Below are 20,538 nucleotides of genomic sequence, written 5' to 3' on the forward strand. Positions count from 1 at the left end.
TGATAAAAAACCCAACAACCTGAAAACACTCATAATTTTTTGGATCTTATGTGTGGTTATTATGACAGCAGAAACAAAAGTTAACTTATCAGTAAAAGGACAGGAACTAGCAGTGCCAATGATACATTGGTACATCCTAAACTGCTAAGACATGTTCTTTATTTTGATGGTAAATTCTGTATTATTTTTTAAAACCAGAAATGCACAGATTAATTAGTTCTATTATTTGTATAAGGGGTAACGTTCTCCTGAGTTGTATAGAACTTGCATATAATTGTATTGAGATTTCTGGTGAAATCATAAACCAAGGGTGCAAAGTTCAAGTGTCTGTGTCCGTTGCATGTTGCAGTATCTGCTTGCTATTGCGGTCGCCACTCTGGTATGGAATTACAGCTTTAATTTATGTACACAGGATGGGACTCAATATTTACCATGATCCAGGAATTTCAGTTAATTCCTATGAAACAAATACTCATTCCTAAAGAGGAGGGATTTATGTAAGGAGCTGGGTTACCACGAGGGGAAGGAATCCTTTTCCATATGCCACACAATACCAGTGGAACTTTGCTCTACATGAGCGACTGCACTCCACCCATGGAAGGTAGGCAAATGCTGGTGGCACTCCAGCCTGGCTCCAAAACCTCTGTGAACTGGCTCCAGCTTTGCTCATTCATGTACAAAGTAATCAGATCCTCTGAGGCAGACACCTGAACAATAATGTGATGATTTAGTTATTAACTACACCTCTCCAACTGTGCTCAGGGCCCCACTGTGGTAGGTGCTGTACATACATATAGTAAAAGACAACACTTCCTGAAAGAGTCTATAATCTGAGGAGTCAAGACAGAAAGTAGTATTATCCCTATGTTACAAATAGGGAACTGAGGCACACAGAAAACCCGTGGCAGAGATGGGAAGTGAAGCGTGATCTCCTGAGGCTGAGACAAGTGCTTTAACCATAACAGCAGCCTTCCTTGTTGGGATTTAATCTGTGATTACTCAGAGTGAACCTTGCATAACACTTCAGGGTCTTGCCAGGACTTGGGATCTTCACCTTTCCACCAAAACACCAGAGCATCTCTGCTGCTGCCATTTTCCTTTGAATACAACAATGGAATATAGAGCTAAATAACACATGTGGAGGATATGTCATCCTCAGTGTTCTGAAACATTGACAGCGTAGCAGGTTAGTGACAAGCCCAAATTCTATTGTTACTATGATGTGACTTTTGTTGACATCAAAGGCATCTCACAGGAGCAAATGAGGGATGAATTTGCCTCAATGTGTTTGCTTTATGTTGGTACTCTAACAGTATAGGTACAGAGCTATCTTGCTGAGAGACAAAACGCTAACATCTCTCACTGGCCTTTCAATAGCATGCCTCTAGATCTTGAAGGTTGGACTCTCCCTTTATCTCCACATCTCAGTGCAGACATTTTCTGTTTACAGTGACTCCTGACCCTATGAGTGTCACTCTGCCTCATTGCTACTTTGGACTCACTTTTTATAGAGCACCACACCTTCCTTAATAGCAGTGTCATATTTCCACCACTCCAACATTGTGTGAAATTAAAAGCTGCAGAGGGGCAGAGGAGAGCGTCATAGACACTCTTAGGGGGTATCTGAATTATTCTGGTCTGAATCCCCATGTGTGCATTCTGATTTGGGAATAACAGTGCCTTTGTTGGGTTTAATTTATACAGCTTTAAAGAGCCAGACTCCCCTGCCAGTTGTTCCTCTGCCTTTTGAGTTATGTTGGAAAGACCTCTGTACTATAATTTGTACCACGTTATCGCAAGTGCTGCAGTGAAGGTTGCCGAAAGGTCCCTCATAAATAAAAGGCGTCACTGTATCTGATAAAGTGGGTATTCACCCAGGGCCAGCTCTACTGTTTTTGCCACCCCAAGCAGCGCGCCAGATTGCTGCTGTGGACAATGGGAACAATCCGTGTGCCGTTAGGGCGGCACACGCATTTCTGCGGCGGCAACAATTCGGCGGCAGCGTCTGTCTTCAGCTGGAAGACAGAAGCTGCGCTGCCGCAGATAGCTGAACATAGAAGTTGCTGCCGAACTGCCGCCGCCGCGGAAACGCGCGTGCCGCCCTAACGGCACATGGACTGCCCCCGCCAGCTGCGGCGGTAATTGGGCACGCTGCTTGGGGACAAAACCACACAGACTGCCGCCCCAGGCACCTGCTTGGAATGCTGGTGTCTGGAGCTGGCTCTGTATTCTCCCATGAAAGCTTATGCTCCAATACGTCTGTTAGTCTAAAGTGCCACAGGACTCTTCGTCGCTTTTTACTGTGTGAAATATTCACCCGTCGGGGCTGAGGCTGCAAAACCTTGTACCCAGCATGGAACAAAATCAGCTGGCTTGAAGTGGAGCAAGCCATCAGGGCTGGGCTCTCCAGGCCTGGCTTTGGGTTTGTACAGCCCCGAGCGCGCCCTGAGCCCTGCAGTGTCCCGCTGAAACCAGACCCCCAAAACAATAACTCCCAGCAAAGAGCCAGCCCCCAGAACCGGCCCCTCGGCGTAGGCGCTTCCCCGGGCACTGTCACAACGTGTGCAGCGGGGGTGCTGCGAGCCATCAGACCCAGCCAGGGTGCCCACATGCCCCATTTTGGGTCTTTTTCTTGTATAGGCTCCTATTACCCCCCCCCCTTTTCACATGTGCTGCCTGGTCACCCCACCCCGGATACGATGGACACCACGTGGCGCCAGGGCGTGCAGCAGCCCCCCCGCCCCGCAGCGGGCCCAGCCCCGCACGAGACCCCTTGAGCCAGGCCGGTCGGGGGGACCAGCCCCCTCCCCCTGCCGCGCCGCGCCCCGCCCGCTGGGCTACAGGTGCAGGGGCGCTGCCCCGCCCCCTCCGCGGCCAAGCCCCGCCCGCCGCCGGGTGTCCGCCGCGCCCGCGGTCACCATGGTAACAGAGGCGCGTCCCTCGGTTCCTCCCGTGGGGCAGGCAGCAGGCTGGGCTGCGCGCGGGGCGGGGCGGGCGGCAGCAGGTTAGGCTGCGCTGTGCGCCCGCGGGAGGAGGCGCCGCGCTGGGGCAGAGGAGCCCGCACACGCAGGAGGCAGGTGGGGGTTCCGCGGGGGGGCTGGGCCCCTCGGGGCTTGGCCCCGCTGAGACTCGCTCTGGGGGGAGGGGCCGAGCTGTCTCAGCTCCCGCCCCCCGATGGCGCCATGGACCGGACCCCCACGGGACCCCGCCCCCCACAGGGCAGGGCACCCTGCCCCCCCCGCCTCACTGACCCCCCTCCCCAGGGGCACCCTGGCCCCCCCCGCCTCACTGACCCCCCTCCCCAGGGGCACCCTGCCCCCCCCCGCCTCACTGACCCCCCCCTCCCCAGGGGCACCCTGCCCCCCAGATCTCTGCTCCCCAGGGGCACCCTGCCCCCCGCCTCACTGACCCCCCCCCCTCCCCAGGGGCACCCTGCCCCCCCAGATCTCTGCTCCCCAGGGGCACCCTGCCCCCCGCCCCACTGACCCTCCTCCCCAGGGGCACCCTGCCCCCCCTGCCTCACTGACCCCCCCCTCCCCAGGGGCACCCTGCCCCCCCAGAGCTCTGCTCCCCAGGGGCACCGTGCCCCCCGCCTCACTGACCCTCCTCCCCAGGGGCACCCTGCCCCCCCAGATCTCTGCTCCCCAGGGGCACCCTGCCCCCCGCCTCACTGACCCTCCTCCCCAGGGGCACCCTGCCCCCCCCGCCTCACTGACCCCCCCCTCCCCAGGGGCACCCTGCCCCCCCAGATCTCTGCTCCCCAGGGGCACCGTGCCCCCCGCCTCACTGACCCTCCTCCCCAGGGGCACCCTGCCCCCCCAGATCTCTGCTCCCCAGGGGCACCCTGCCCCCCGCCTCACTGACCCTCCTCCCCAGGGGCACCCTGCCCCCCCAGATCTCTGCTCCCCAGGGGCACCCTGCCCCCCATCTCACTGACCCTCCTCCCCAGGGGCACCCTGCCCCCCAGAGCTCTTCTCCCCAAGGGCACCCTGCCCCCCAGATCTTTCCTTCCCAGGGGCACCCTGTCCCCTAAACTTCTCCTCGAGGGCACCCTGCCCCTCAGATCTCTTCTCCCCAGGGGCACCCTGCCCCACTGACCCCCCCTCCCCAGTGGCACCCTGCCCCCCGTCTCACTGACCCCCCCTCCCCAGGGGCACCCTGCCCCCTAAACTTCTCCTCAGGGCACCCTGCCCCCTGCTTCACTGACCCCCCCTCCCTGGAGGCACCCGGCCCCCTCCCCAGATCTCTCATCCCCAGGGGCACCCTGTCCTGGCACCCTGCCCTGCCCCCATCTCTCTGAGCCCCTCTGCCCCACCCAGGGGCCCCTGCCCTCATTGTTTACCCTCCCTCGCCTCTCTAAAATTGCCTGGCCGTGCCCTGGGCCTCCCATGCATCCCTTCCGAGTCCCCTCGCTCTAGACAAGGCGCCTCGCTCAGGCCAGGGGGCTGTAGCAGCGCTTAGCACCCTAGCTGCAAAGGGGGCGGTGGGTACTCAGCACCTCTGAAAGTCGGGCTGCTAACTCTGGATTTAGGGGCCCAACTTCAGGTCCTCGAGTTTGAAAATGTTGGTCGGGGACTTGTTCCCAAAGTTAGTTGACAACTTCCCTGTGGGTCTGAGCTCTGCTCAGCTGGTGCTTGTAAATCGCTTTGAAGCTGTACAGCTTCTGTAGAAATCCTGAAGAGCTTTGTGTCTTTCTCTGACATTCGTGATTTGTTAAACTGATACACTGGTAACTTCTCATGCATAAAGTATTTGCATAAAGATTTATAAACTGGCCGCTTCCAGATATTTTTCTTCCCTTGTTTTGTTGTTGTTTTGGTGGTTGTTAGGGTCTTCTTTTCTGTGGGAATAATGCATCCCTTTTAATGGGATTAAACACTAAAGCTGTTCGGAAAAGTGTAACAATCTATAGTGGTAGCTACAGATTAGACTCCTACTTCTACTCCCCCCTTTTCCCCTCACTGTTCCTATTTCCTTTCCCCTCATTAGTTACCTGTCAACAGGACAAGTAATTGCCTAATCTGAATATCAGCTGGGTATCTTGGTTTACATTGTTCTAACACTGGTGTGGTTTTGTTTTGTTTCCTTGCTAAAAATAAAAATGACTAAGGAAAATGTTAATGCTATAACTTCCTTCTCTACTACCTGTGTCATTCCACAGTATTTAAATCTTATTAAAGTCTCATGGGATAATTAAGAGACTGACATCCATAATTTGTTGTATAGCACTTGAGATGATTAGACTTGGTTGGACTACATTTTTAATGTCATTGTTTATTCTCTTTATTTGTAAATTTGGTGTAACCGGAAACAAGTGCAGGGTTTCATGATTCCAGTGCACTGTGGATGCAAATAGCTTGGTTTTAGCTAAACTGGTCCATGTATTTGCAATTTTAGCAGTGCTAAATTGAAATTGTAAAGGATCTGGAAGGATAGAAAAGATTTATATTTTGTCATTATTTGGTGCATCTAATATAATATACATTTATTTTATACCAGAATTGGAAAAACATGGAGTAATTCATATGTGACTACAAGGACAGTGTATAGCTAGGTTTATGTTGTACTTGAGCATAAGTAATCTGTTAAAAAGATCACATGGGGTCTAATCCTACTGCCATGAAGTCAGTGGAGGGCCTGCAATTGATTTTAGTGGGAGGCAAATCAGTATCTGGGTATTCTAAAGCTGCAAATTAAACATACCTGTTAAGATGGAAGTCCAAGTCTGTGAATCCACTTTTTTCCCTGCATTATTTCTGTTCAGTTTTAGTAATGTGCCTGTGTGGATTTCATTGCAGGACTGTTACTATACTTTCTTTTTCTGAGAAGCTAAGTAATTAAATCGTGTAAACATGAGTATTGATTTGATATTTATTTCTGATGCATCATCTATGTAACTTTGACTTTTCAATATGGAATGGAATTAAGGAAAATTGTGTTTGGCAGTATACCATCTGCCAATCTATGCCATCATGTAATGTGGTAACCAGTGTGTATTCTTTTGGATGTGATTCTTCAAAGCATAATGGTATAAATCTGTTGAAGATAATCAGCTGCATGTGACAATGTAAAATGTTGGGATCATGCTAAAGGAACTCTAACATATGGCCATTGATGTTCTGTCAAAACAGACTTTTTCTGTGGCCACTGTAGGCAATTTTCATGGCAAGCAGAGGAGGTAAACAATGTTACCAGGGTAACTGTGAAGTTAGATCAACTGCCTCAAACACACCTTTTTTACAGGAATGGATATTGTTGGTTTTTTTCCCCTTCAGAATAGATGTTTTTTCTTTATGCCATAAGACAGGGAGGTACACACCTTTTTAAAGCAGAGTGGTTAAGATTGTTTTTCTACAGTATTCTGGGACATAGTAAAGAAGTAGACAACACAGGGAAGAAATTGCCTGATTAAAAAGATGGGAAAGTCAACTGGTAACATAATCCAGTTATTTTTCTACAATTTCTCTAAGAACTGATACTCGTTATGGTAAAACAATATTACAGGATTTGTTTTAGTGTATATTGAACTAAAACGACTTATCCATAAAATAGAAACAAAGTTGTAAAACTTTCCTTATCTGGAATAAGTTAGTTGACAAAATTGCTTTTTAGACAGAAAATGTAACCTGTGACAATTGTAGGCAAAAATAGTTTTTAGAATGGTTGTTTTAAAAATGGTTTTGCCCTTCCAGAGTTCACTATGAATTAAAATTTTGTAAAGCTTGGTTCCCTACTCAAATACTTAAGGTTATCAAGTCTGTTTTCCTCTGTGGTTACCTGAGTTTACTGATTGAAGTAAATGTTTTTCCTGCTGCTCCTAGTATTAGCTATAGTAATTTACTATTGCATTCATCACATTTTTTCTTGCTGCTAAGAATATTCCAGCTACTATAGATAATATTGTCCACAACCTTCACTTCTCCATTTGTGTTATAAAAGAAGTGCAGAAGAGAGTGACTGATTTTTTTATAGTTTCATTTTTTTCTAGATTATTGGGGAAAATCCTGGATAGCATTATGAATAACATCATAGAAAATATTTTTTAAAATCTACAATTCATGGGAGAGGAGCAATCAGCATATCACCTCATTTTTTATTTATAGTATATGTTTAGTAGTGATTAAAGGTCCTTGCCTGTTTGGCAACCCTGAAGACTGTAGTCCTTCCACATGATAGATACAGGACAGAGAGTTGCCTTACCTATTTCTCTCATCCTGCCTGATCTGGGCCTTCACAATAAGCTAGGTACCAACAATCAGGAAAAATCAGACCTGTAATTCTGCACAAATGGAACTCCTGTGTTGAAAGCAATATTGAAAGCTGTGTGTGTACAGGGCACAGACATTTTTACCTCTGTCAGCTCTGTCTAACCCTGAAATGGGAGTTAACTCTATATGCTTGGCAGAGGGATAGCTCAGTGGTTTGAGCATTGGCCTGCTAAACCCAGCCTTGTGAGTTCAATCTTTGAGGGGGCCATTTAGGTATCGGGGAAAAAACCCCCCAAAACAAACCACCACACTGTCAGGGATAGTACTTGGTCCTGCTAGTGAAGGCAGGGGGCTGGACTCAATGACCTTTCAAGTTCCCTTCCAGCTCTATGAGATAAATATACCTCGATATATGCTTATTCCGTCCTTGGCATTTCTGTTGAAAATGCTGAAAATTATGATATCTTTTGGGATAGCTTGTTTTGTTTTTTTTCTGGAATAGGTGTTGTCTAAAGCTTCCAGTTCTGATTTGCCAATAACTATTCTGCAAGGGAGAATGCCATATAGAAAGGACAGTTCTTGAAAAATGTGCAAGATACCTATTAGCCAAAGGGTTGTACACTAGAGACGGATACGAAAAATGAGGTGCAGGAGTCTACCAGCAACCTCTAGATGGAATGTAGGTGAGAAGTCCAGGTCTCCCATCTCCCCTGCTGCTGGTAGGGCTCTGGGATTCCTGCCTGGATGATTTCATGGACTCTGCTCCATCTGGCATATCAGCCTGGCTAGCAGATAAATTTGAATCCCATTTCTCCTCCCTGTCCTTTCACATCAGCTTGGCTGCTGAAAAGGAGCAAGGAACTTTCTCTCCCCACCCGCCAAGCCTCTTAGCTGCTGCAGTTGGGCATCATCACTGGTTTACATTTTTCTCAAGCTTTTTGTGTGGTCATTGCTCATGAATAACTTCATTGCTGCATCTTCTGGTAGCTTTCAGAAGCATCATTAGAGTAAAACTAATATGATTCTTGGCAATTTTCCTGTGGCTCATGGGTTTCTAAATAGTAATCATGAAACTTACCAGAGTTTTGATAATTTGTCTGTTAGGGATGCTTGGGAAAGCTGAGCGGGATTAAAGGCACTAAAGCTTTCTGAAGACTGAGAAATACAGTATTGTATAGTCATAGCAGAAAGTTTTTCTTTGAGCATAAGGGTTAGAATAGCATTTTTTCTAATACAGATCCCGGAGAAATTGATAGATTAGCCCTGCTCGCAAAGGAATGTTTTCCATTGGCAAAGTGAATTTTTCAGGTCAATGGAAGTCACACATTGTTTGTTAACTCTTTAAAATGTCATAAATGTCATTAGTGTGCAATAATGTAACTTTAAAATCATAGAATCATAGACTTTAAGGTCAGAAGGGACTATTATGATCATCTAGTCTGACTTCCTGCATGATGCAGGCCACAGAATCTCACCCACCCACTTCTGTATCAGACTTGTGTCTGAGCCATTGAAGTCCTCAAATCATGGTTTAAAGACTTGAAGGTGCAGAGAACCTTCCAGCAAGTGACCTATGCCCCACTCTGCAGAGGAAGGCAAAAACTGCCCAGAGCTTCTGCCAATCTGCTCTGGAGGAAGATTCCTTCCCGACCCCAAATATGGTGATCAGCTAAACCTTGAACATGTGAGCAAGACTCACCATCCAGACACCCAGGAAAGAATTCTCTGTAGTAACTCAGATCCCACCTCATCTAACATCCCATCACAAGCCATTGGGCATATTTACCACTAGTAGTCAAAAACTAATTAATTGCCAAAATTAGGCTATCCCATTATACCATCCCCTCCATAGAGTTTTCATTCAGTTTATCTCAAATGCCATTGTTCTTTCCTTATTTTCAAGATGTCTTTTTATGTAGAACAGAGTTTCCTGCAGTGGGGTCTGAGAATAGACTTCTTTTGCTCACTTATGCAGATTACATTCTTAAACCCAGAGTTTGCAAAGACTTATGCAAGTGCTTCAGTTTATGCACTTTGAGTAGTCACAATGAAGTTAATGTGTATGTAAGACTTTGCAGGATTGGGGCCATAAGAACTCATGGGCCTGGCCTGGAGTGTCTTGTCAAGGTGGGTACTTTTCTCGTGTACTTTCAAGAAGCTATTGTAGAAATTGTACTTGTATTTTGCTATCTAAGGAGAACTCCTCAATTGGTGTAAATTGCTGTAGATCCACTGAAGTTCAGGAAGCTAAGACAATTTACACTGGCTGAGGATGAGACTCCTGCTGCCTGTTTCTATCATTTTTTGTTAAAAATGGTTAGCTAATAACTGAAACTGTAAATCGGGTAAATACTAGTTTCCTTCTCTCCATAATTAAAATGGAATATCAAGGTAATGTTACAAGTAATTCAGAGATGTAGTGTAAATGTTTACAACAAGTTGGCAGTGTCTTTTTTTCACTTCTATAGTACTGTAAATGTACTTGATGCTTTATGAATGAATAGAGATACTTCCTGTCCTACCTGTCAGGGTGGATTTGATTTAAATCGTGGATTTAAATCACTCGTCAGGAAGACTCGATTTAATCATGGATTTCTACATAAAAGTGCATTCTTGTTGTTTGTTATACCCTTAATACATATTCTTCACAACTCAGTGATAGATTTAGGTTTCATTTTTAGAAGGTACACACTATATATTTTTAAGTGATTTATTTTGAAAACTTTTCAGATTAGTTTTACAGCTTTATCAGAAAACGAATGATTGGTTATTTCATTTACCAAAGATAATTAAAGCAGATATTTATGAAGTCACTGGGAGGTGAACTATCTCCAATTCAATAGGTTAATCATTAATATTTGGAGGATTTTCTTGCCATGCTGTATTAGGAGGAGAACATCACCAGACAGACTTTTAAATTGTTTTATTTAACTAAAATAACAATGTTATATATTCTGGATTTTTTTCTTCAACAGCAAACATATATTTTAACAAAACAAGCATATGAATTTTTAGTTAAACATTCAAGTTTAACATTCAAGTTTGTTTTGTTAAAATTGTTTTTAACTAAAATAGTTAAATGAAATATTTAAAAAAACAAACAAAAATTAAATAGACTGTGTCAGCCAGGTCAACATTGGAAACTTAAAATATTGGCGTCTGCAGCTAACTCAATCATCTTCACCTTCATTTTCCTGTTTGTTCATAATCTGGAAAAGAAAAACAAGCTTTTTCTGCTTTTTCAGGTCTCAAATGATTTCTCAGTTTGGAATTAATTCGTGCAGAGGAAGAAAATATTCTTTCTACACCAGCAGAAGAAGCTACTGCTGTTAAAAGTGAGATTATCACTTCAACAGTCTCTGAATCCAAGTGCTTAAGTGACTTCCACCAGTTCACTGGTGTGACTTTCTTTAAAACATCATCAGTAAACATATATTTCTTGAATGGTTCACCCTTAGGTTTGAAGTTTATGATGGTTGGCATTATGGAAGGATGATCCATGTCATAGCTAACCCTTTTTCTTCAGTAGTTAAGGTTTGACCCTGGTACCAAGTATTGAGAATATTTGCAAGAAAATGAGCTGGAGATAGTGTTTAAGATCTCACTCAGTTCCTTGCAAATTTCAACAGCATCTGCAATAAAACAGCTATTTCCCTGCATTTTGTTCAAGGCTACAGAAATAGGTTTCAGGGTACTCAGCATGTTCAACATTTCTCTTAAACCCAATGTTGAGAACTGTGGCTGTGACAGTGCCATCTATTTTTCACAATTTTGTTCACAAACTGTCATCAAATTAGGCCAGTTCTTGATATAATGTTCAAAACTGTCCACTACTGAGTTCCATCACATGTCTTGTGGGAGAGTTAGTTTGGTTCCTCCCACTTTTTTCAGAGCAGCTGCTGCAATGTGGTTGTTATGGAAGTATTTTGCAATTTCAGCATTAACCTATATTTCTGGAACACTGAAGTCTTTGGTTAGGAGGTGCATCAAATGAGCACTGCAACCGTATTTTATTAGCTTGGGACTCTCTTCTAAATTTCTTATCTTGAATACATTTGCAGCATTATCTGTGACCAAGCTGCGTACAAGATGTTTTTTTTTTTCACAGTTTGTTGTAGCTTTTACTGCTACTTCTTGTAAGTATTGTGCTATGTATGCATTTGTTACTATCTACTCTTAAATTGGTTTCCTGGGGTGGATATATAATTTGTTGGCTTGGTGTTTAATTGTTAAATAATAAACTACTGCCAGGAGAACTTATTTAAACCCTACTTTGAATCAGACAAATCTTCACAGAATGAAAGCATAGTGTATTCAATGGTCAGTTTGTAGATGCATGAATGAGAAGTAAAACTGCTTGGAAGTGCAAGCCCAGACATGAAGCTCTTGGTGATAGGCTGTGAATGCGATCTTGGTTGTTGCTTTTGTTTTTGACACATGAGAGTGACCACACTCTGAGAATGTTGTAATATCTTGGATATTTGTTTTATATATAAGGACAATACAAAACCATGCTGTGGAAAAGCCACAAAAATCATGGATTTTTGCTGTTGTGTCTGAGATCTAAGCTTTTTTTAATTTAAATGAAGTTTCTAGCCTCTCTTGTTGCAAAGATGGTCTTCATGGTGTAAACTAGTGCATGGTTATCTTGAGTTGCAGTCAGAGAAACTGAAACAATAGCTTCAAGAGAGCTCTGAACTTCCCTCAACAACTAATTCAAATTAATCTTGAATCCTAATTGTTAACCACTTAATTGCAGGACGATGTGCGGGATACGTGTGCAGATGCAGATAGATGTATGTGCTGTTTCTGTTCTGTGCAGCTGGATATGCTAACATCCTGCAATTTTATAAGAAATAGCTGCTGGCTCAGCACTTTCCCATTCTAGTATCAATGAAGGAAGTTACATGAGCATGGATAGCTGGCTCTGATTTGGGTTTGGTTGCAGAAGGCACATGCTCACTAGAAGAGTCAGTTGATTCAAAGTGGTGGAGAGGGAGTGAATCCCCTTAATACGTTTAACCTTTTATACAGGTTTAGAGGATACCACATACTTGGAGAGTGACCCATTTAATCCTATACTGAACTAGTAACAAACCAAATATCTGAACGCTTTCTTTTGGAATGTTTCAACAGTGAATAGCAAAACAAAGTGGGGGCCTAACTGAAGTTAGTTGTTAGCTATAACATTTCATGATGCAGCCAGGTAAGATCTGTCAGTATGACCTCAAAATCTGGTCACCAGGAGAACGTTGTTATATTTAATAGCTGAGGTGGATCTACTGGCCTAGTCTCAAATGACTCAGCCTATTATGAACTTCATGAAATGCATTTCTGTGAAAGAGGAATACAGGATTCAGTTAACTCCTCAAATCCAGTTTGCTGATCTGATTGCTTTAGACTGAGTTCTGCTTGGGCTAAACATTTGTGTTACTGGAAGCTAAACTTCTAAAAGTGACTCCCTAAATTGTCCTGAGTAGTTTTAAAGGGATACTGGCAAGTTGAATAATTAAAAAAAATCCAGTTTCTGTTAGAAGACTCCTTAAATAACAGTTCTGAAGATTTTTTAAACTTCTTTGAAACAGAATTTTAACACGGGCTTTTCTGCTTTTCTTGTGATCTTTCTAAGGATCTTTTCAGCAGAGGAAACCTAACTGATCATTGGGGTGAAACTGATTAGACACAGTGATGTCAGATGCACAAACTGGGGGAAAGTATCAAAGTGTGTTTCATATAATGGTTTCAGTTACAGTGATCTGAGGTGATACTTGCTAACATAATAGGTACACTATTTTCTCATATGTTAATTTTTTTTCCAAGTTGACACTGTCCCTTTTACAGTTTGAACTTGTGACCCCATGGGTAGAAACATGATCCTGTGCTATTGAAAAGCTGGGATTCCCTGTGCCCCAGTAATACATAGCATTAATTATTTTATCAGGCAGCTGACAAGATATGGGACCTTACAATTCCAATTAACTGATTTACAGAAAAGCTACTTTAGATAGTTTATAGAGATTGTTATGCTGATGATGAGAAACCTGGCTTGTGGGATGCATATGACAAATATAATCATGTATCTGATTCCTTAAAAGAATCTTTAAAAGTATATGTATAAACAGTTTTTATTGGTATTGTTAGGAATGACATGCATAACTCACTTGGGGCTTTGATTCTAATTTCTTTTGATCATAATACAAAATTTACATTATTCTCTATAGTACATTCTCATGATCTGAAACTATTGAACAGCTAAATAACCTAGAATCCCCTCTATTGCTATTTTAAATTTATGTTAAGGTTGGGAAATTACGTTGAACATTAGTCAGTTTTTTAACCTGTCTGGAGTGTTTGTTTTAAAATGGTAGTTTGTGTCTTATGTACTGTGCATAAATCACTTTCCTCATGTGCATTGTACACTTTAATTAGGTGAGCTTCTATACATTATTTTATAACAAGCATATTAGTGGCAATTCTGTGATTATATAGGACAAATTAGATACTCAAAAGATTCCAGAGAATTGTTTGTCTGACATAATCCGGGTTGATTTTTATAGATGTGTAATCAGTAGTGTTTTTTGTTGATACATGCACCTAGCCATATGGGTGAAATCCTGGCTCCAACTGAAGCGATAGCAAAATTCTGTTTGATTTCAGTGGACCAGGATTTCACTTGTGATATCTGTTATCGGGAGCAAGTTCAAATTTTTCATTTTTGGCTCATGATAAATCTGTAATGAATTTCTCAAACCAGATACATTGAAGACTGAAAATTTCTTACACTTTGAAACAAGTTACTATATTAATGATCTTGATTTATAATAAATTTGTTACAGCACATAGAAAAAGATTTGAAACTATAAATTTCAGAAGCTTAATCATTTGACTGGATGCATGAAACTATCAGTCTTCAGGTGTAGAAAAATGAGCATATGTTAGATGAATTACAGTAAGCATTTCATGCATGTTACAGTTTCTGTATACCTCTCCTGCTTGTGTTCACTGCAGAGTTAATTAAAGTTACAATTTGAATGTTGCCCCTCACTTGAGTCCTGTCCGTTCACACAAACTCATAACTCGAGTGTGGTGGCGCTTTTTACTTGAGTTAGTTGGTCTGCCAGAGGGTATAGGCTATATAGCTTGAGTTTTCACAACACAAATGCTAATGCTTTCACTCTGTGCAGCTTGAGTTGGCTTGTCTACACATGAAAGTTAATCCAGAATAAGGTAGGGCATGACTTTAAAGCATATTAACAATTCCTGATTAACTCCATGTGTGAACACGCTTATTCCGAAATAAAATGCTTTGTTCCGAATTAGTTTAATCAACTTCCAAAGTGGATTAAGCTAATTCGGAGTAAGAAACTTTTATTGTGGGATAAGAGTGTCCACACATGGAGTCAAAGAGGAATATATCTCCTTGTGGAGAAGTCCTTATTTTGCACTGCTTTTACTCAAGCTAGGCCAGTGGTAGGCAAGCTATGGTATGCGTGCTGAAGGCGGCACGCGAGCTGATTTTCAGTGGCACTCACACTGTCTGGGTCCTGGCCACCAGTCCAAGGGGCCCTACATTTTTATTTAATTTTAAATGAAGCTGCTTAAACATTTTTAAAATCTTATTTACTTTACATACGACAATAGTTTAGTTATATATCATAGACTTGTAGAAAGAGACCTTCTAAAAATGTTAAATTGTATTACTGGCACACGAAACCTTAAATTAGAGTGAATAAATGAAGACTCGGCACACCACTTCTGAAAGGTTGCCAACCCCTGAACTAGGCTAATCAGGAGGAGTTAACGTGAGTGTAAATAACTTTGCATTGAAGATATATCCATTGTGTAGAAAAGAGGAGTGTATATAAGAAATCAGCAGTAGAGGATTCATTTGGTTTTAACTCTTGGTTAAACAATAGCAGAAGTGATATACCACTGTGACGATGCGGTTCTGGCGGGACCCAGCTGAGAGTGCCAATTCAGGACCAATTGCTCAAACAGGGCAGGCACAGCCCAAGGCTGGGGTTTTTCCACCTCTAAGGCAAACCAAACTAGCCAGACAAAGATGACTTCAGTTTCACCCCACTGGCTAACCACAAGTCTCACAAGCAATTTCCTTAGACACTCCAGTCTCCCAGTGTCATCACCAGTGCCACCCGTCCTGGGGATGAATGGTTATGAAAACCATCACCCCAGTAAAAGAAAAAGGTTATCTCGATCCCAAAGGACCAAGCCCCAGACCCAGGTCAATATACACATCAGATCTTACCCACAAATCACGCTGTTGCCAATCCTTTAGAATCTAAAATCTACAGGTTTATTCATAAAAGGAAAAAGATAGAGATGAGAGCTTGAATTGGTTAAATGGAATCAGTTACATACAGTAATGGCAAAGTTCTTAGTTCAGGCTTGTAGCAGTGATGGAGTAAACTGCAGGTTCAAATCAAGTCTCTGGAGTACATCCCCAGCGGGGATGGGTCATTCAGTCCTTTGTGCAGAGCTTCTGTTTGTAGCAAAGTCCCTCCAGAGGTAAGAAGCAGGATTGAAGACAAAATGGAGATGAGGCCTCCGCCTTATATAGGCTTTTCCAGGTGTAAGAACACTCCTTTGTTCCTGCTGTGGAAAATTACAGCAAAATGGAGTTTGCAGTCACATGGGCCAGTTTCTGCACACCCTGCTGAGTCACAAGGCGTATCTGCCTCCTCTCGATGGGACAATTGTGTAGGTGATGGTCCTTAATGGGCCATCAAGCAGGCTAAACAGAGCTGACATCAACTTGTCTGGGATCTTTCCCAGTAACACAACTCAAGTTTGAAATACAGACAGCATACAGCCAAAATTCATAACTTCAACTACCAAAATGATACAGACAGCATAATCATAACCAGCAACCCATAACCTGGTCTTAGGGTATGTCTACACTTACAGTTTTGCAGCGCTGGTAGTTACAGCTGTGTTAGTACAGCTGTATAGAGCCAGCGCTGCAGTGTGGCCACACTTACAGCAACCAGCGCTGCAGTGTGGCCACATTCACAGCACTTGCAGCGCTGTTTGGAGTGGTGCATTGTGGGCAGCTATCCCACAGAGCACCTCGTCCCATTTCGGCGCTGTGGCTTGTGGGAAGGGGAAGGAAGTGTGAGTGTCTTTCCGCTTCCTGTTCCAACGCCCCGTGGTGCTTTGCTACACATTCCTGGCAGTTTGGCGGCATTGTGATTCTACAGCGCTTTTTCTGCGATTTTTGTTATAAATGGATCCTGAGCAGCTGACGACCTTATTGATGAATGTTGCCAGCACATCGCGCATGGCAGTGGAGCTATTCCTTCAGCTGCAAAATGACAGTGACAGTGAGAGTGACAGTGAGGAGTCAGACGATGATACTGAATCGCCTCACTGCGAAGACAGTAAATTGCTTGTGGCAGTAACAGACGTGCTCAGCTCCGTGGACTGGCGCGTTTGGGCTCGGGAAACCAGCACTCAGTGGTGGGATCAAATTGTCCTGCAATCCTGGGATGATGAGCAGTGGCTGCAGAACTTTCGGATGAGAAAAGCCACTTTCATGGCACTGTGTGCTGAGCTCGCCCCTACCCTGCGGCGCAGGGACACGAGATTGAGAGCTGCCCTGCCAGTGGAGAAGCGGGTGGCTATTGCAATCTGGAAGCTGGCAACTCCAGACTGCTTCAGATCGGTGGTGAGCCAGTTTGGAATGGGAAAGTCTACCGTTGGAATGGTGCTGATGCAAGTTTGCACAGCCATTAATCGCACCCTGCTATGAAGAACCGTGACTCTTGGGAACGTGCAGGACATTGTGGATGGCTTTGCAGAAATGGGGTTCCCTAACTGTGGAGGGGCAATAGATGGGACGCATATTCCTATTCTGTCACCACCCCACCTGGCATCAGAGTACGTTAATCGCAAGGGGTATTTCTCCGTGGTTCTGCAAGCGCTTGTGGATCACCGTGGGCGTTTCACTGACATTTACTCAGGATGGCCTGGAAAGGTGCATGATGCACGCATCTTTAGGAACAGTTCCCTGTTCAGGAGGCTGAGGGCCAGGACTTTTTTCCCAGACCGCAAGATCACAGTAGGGGACGTCGAAATGCCCACTGTGATCCTTGGAGACCCCGCTTACCCCTTAATGCCATGGCTCATGAAACCATATACAGGGAAGCTTGACAGGAGCAAGGACCGGTTCAACTACAGGCTGAGCCGGTGCAGAATGACTGTGGAGTGTGCTTTTGGCCGTTTGAAAGCACGCTGGCGCTGTCTTTATGGGAAGCTAGATTTGGTGGAAAGCAGCATCACCACTGTTATAGCCGCGTGCTGCACCCTCCATAATATTTGTGAAGGGAAGGGTGAAAGATTCAGTGAGGAATGAACCTCCGAGGTTCGACGCCTAGAGGATGAGTTTGCTCAGCCAGAGAGCAGGGCTAATAGGGAGGCCCAGGAAAGGGCTTCAAGGATTAGGGATGCTTTAAGGGAGCAATTTGATGCTGAGAGCCAACGGTAATGTTTGATGCATTTGATGTGCTTTGCTTTACCTTGGTGTATAATATTTACCACTTCCAGCAACAATATAACGTAGTGAAATAGAAAAAAAAACTTTATTCAACATACAGTACATAACAGGCAAGGGGGTTGGGGTGGTGGACTGTACATTCACAGGTTTTAATATGTCCTATTTTGATCACTATTCAATGGCTGCTGCACTTCAGGATTACTATGCTGCAGAATAATGGGGGTGGAGTGAACAGGGTAAGAATTATAGTTATCAGGGCTGGTAGGTGATCGTACAGGTGTTGGGGGCAGCTGGGGATAATAAGGAACTGGCTGCTGGAGAAAGTTGTTTTGTTTTGTGGAAATACTGGGGAACAAGGAAGAGGGCTTTGGGAGGGCTGTGGGTTACCACGGTACATATTTATCTGCATGGCTACAATAGACTCGAAAGACTCAGTTTGGCAAGCCAGGAGGCTTATCATCTGCTTTGTGGTTTTTTTGGAAGACAATTCCTTTCTCCTGCTTTCTGTTTGCCTCCATTCATGTACACTCTTTCTCCATTCATGTACACTGCTTCTCCATTCATAGGTCTTCTCTCTCCATTCCTGTGTCTTCCTACTTTCTCTGTTGTAGTGGCTCATAACAGATTTCATCAATTCCTCTTTTGATTTTCTAGGATTCTGTCTCAAGTTCTGCAACCTACGTGAGGCCGGTGATCCGGCTACAGTAGTCAAGGTCACTAGAAAAAAGAGAGATAGAACCATGTAATACACAGAGGCTACATTGTTTTATTATCACACGTTGAAGGACTTTTTAGACTTTTGGTAGCATCCTTCTCACATACCTCACATAACACAGAGAGGGCAGGCAAGCTAAGTCATGGCGAGCAATGGGGTGAGTGGTTTTGCCCCGATTTCCCCTTGGGAATGGGAATTGACCAGTGGGTGACTGGGGTTTATCAGCAATGGGTACAGGAGGTAGCTGGTGTCCTGAAGAGGGGACAGTAGTGAACAGGAAGGTGGAGAGCTAGCTGCTTGGGGGGCGGGGGTGTTCTTTGGTCCGCGTTCACGCTATCCTGCTGGTGGGGGGGGGGAAGCAACGTGGTGCTGGATGCCTGCTTGGAGGGGGGGTGGGGAACACCGGAGCACACCGCGGTGCTGGATGCCTGCTTGGAGGGGGGGTGGGGAACACAGGAGCGCACCGCGTGGCTGCCTACGTGCTGGGAGGTGGGGGGTTAAAAACAGAGCGCCATGGGCTGGGGAAACGCGAACCTGGCGCCCTGCACTCAATTATCCCTAAACTCTCAACAGGGTTTCCTACTGCCAGACATATCACTGCTGCGTGTTACCTGGGAAGAGAGGGAGGGTCTTCTACAGGAATGTGGATACTGCCCTGGCCACTATGCAGCTTGCCTGTGTGCAGCCATGGTCCCCCCACCCCTCGCTGCACAGTGGATCGGACGAGTTAGCATGACCGGGACAGGGACCACGGTGGCTCTCCCGATCAATTTGAGAAAGCAAATTGCAAACGCTCTTGCAGCAACATTTCAAGAGATTACCGAGGCAGATTACAGAGACGTGATAGAGCAAATCAATGGGCTATTCCACTTTTAGGCATGCATGCAGGCAGCCATAACCAAAATCCTCCTCTCCCAAAACATAAACATCTACTTACCCCGAGCACGATCCTCAGCTTCTTCCTCACCATCAACTTCCAGCTGCTGCGACTGGCTAGCCTCCTCTGGGCTTGAGAAGAGCTCCTGGCTGCATGTGTACTGGGACTCCGGGGTGTCTCCCTCCACGCCAGTAGCCTCACTGTCGGCTTCCTCTACACCCTCCCCCACTTCTCCCTGCTCTGAACTCTCCATCGTGCTCCTAGGATTGGCAGTGGGGTCACACCCAAGTATGGCATCCAGCTCCTTGTAAAAACGGCAGGTCGTGGGGGCAGTTCCTGAGCGGCGATTTCCCTCACGGGCTTTGCAGTAAGCACTCCTCAGCTCTTTAATTTTGACCCTGCACTGCAACGCGTCCCGTTCATGGCCCCTTCTCATCAAGGACTGCGATATCTGCCCATAGGTATCATAATTTCTCCTTCTGGAGCGCAGCTGTGCTTGCACAGCCTCCTCTCCCCAAACACTAATGAGGTCCTGCAGCTCTGCCTTGGTCCATGCTGGGGCTCGTTTGGTGCGTGGAGGCATGGTCGCTGAGTGATTGATTAATTGCACTCCACACCTGGCTGAGCAAACAGGAAGGGGATTTTTAAAATTCCCGGGGCATTTAAAGGAGGGGTCAGGTGAGCCCAGGGCAGTGGAGTTTGCATGATTACCAGAGAGGCCTCTAAGGTATGCTGGGATACCTGCTTATGCCACGGAGGTCAATAAAAACGCTGGTGAGTGTCTACACTTGCTGACCAGCGCTGGTGATCCAGCGCTGGATCCTCTACACCCGAGGCTCGACCGGGTGTACGGCCAGCGCTGCAAACAGGGAGTTGCAGCGCTGGCCGTGCTGTGCAAGTGTGTACACATCCTAAGTTGCAGCGCTGTAACCCCCTCACCAGCGCTGCAACTCTGTAGTGTAGACAAGGCCTTAGACACTTTATATGACCCCCTTTACATAGGATTTGGTGCCACTACAGGACCTTAGTTGCAACCCATGTTCTGTATGGTCCCAGTTTATATCAATAACGTCACAACCACATATGCTGCAATCCCTAGATCCGGATAGGCTACATGAGAGGTGAATGGCCAATCTTAATGCATTATCCTGTTTATTATCTGTTTAGGTATGAACTTAAAAAGAAACTGTTGCTTTTTAAATATCTTGACAGTTTTACATCTATC

General features: G+C 44.9%; 1 protein-coding gene across 2 annotated transcripts in view; it reads left to right on the top strand.

The window, feature by feature from the left end:
• The first annotated feature begins 3,032 nt into the window (after positions 1-3,032).
• Positions 3,033-20,538, top strand: part of KIAA1671 (KIAA1671 ortholog) — a 156,025-nt gene continuing 138,519 nt past the window's right edge. For both annotated transcript variants that reach the window (XM_050924024.1, XM_050924025.1), the window contains exon 1: positions 3,033-3,077. The gene's annotated coding sequence lies outside the window, so the exon portion shown is untranslated. The remainder of the gene's footprint in view (positions 3,078-20,538) is intronic.

Source organism: Gopherus flavomarginatus, chromosome 15, assembly GCF_025201925.1.
Source record: "Gopherus flavomarginatus isolate rGopFla2 chromosome 15, rGopFla2.mat.asm, whole genome shotgun sequence".
In the NCBI taxonomy this organism is placed as follows: domain Eukaryota; kingdom Metazoa; phylum Chordata; order Testudines; family Testudinidae; genus Gopherus; species Gopherus flavomarginatus.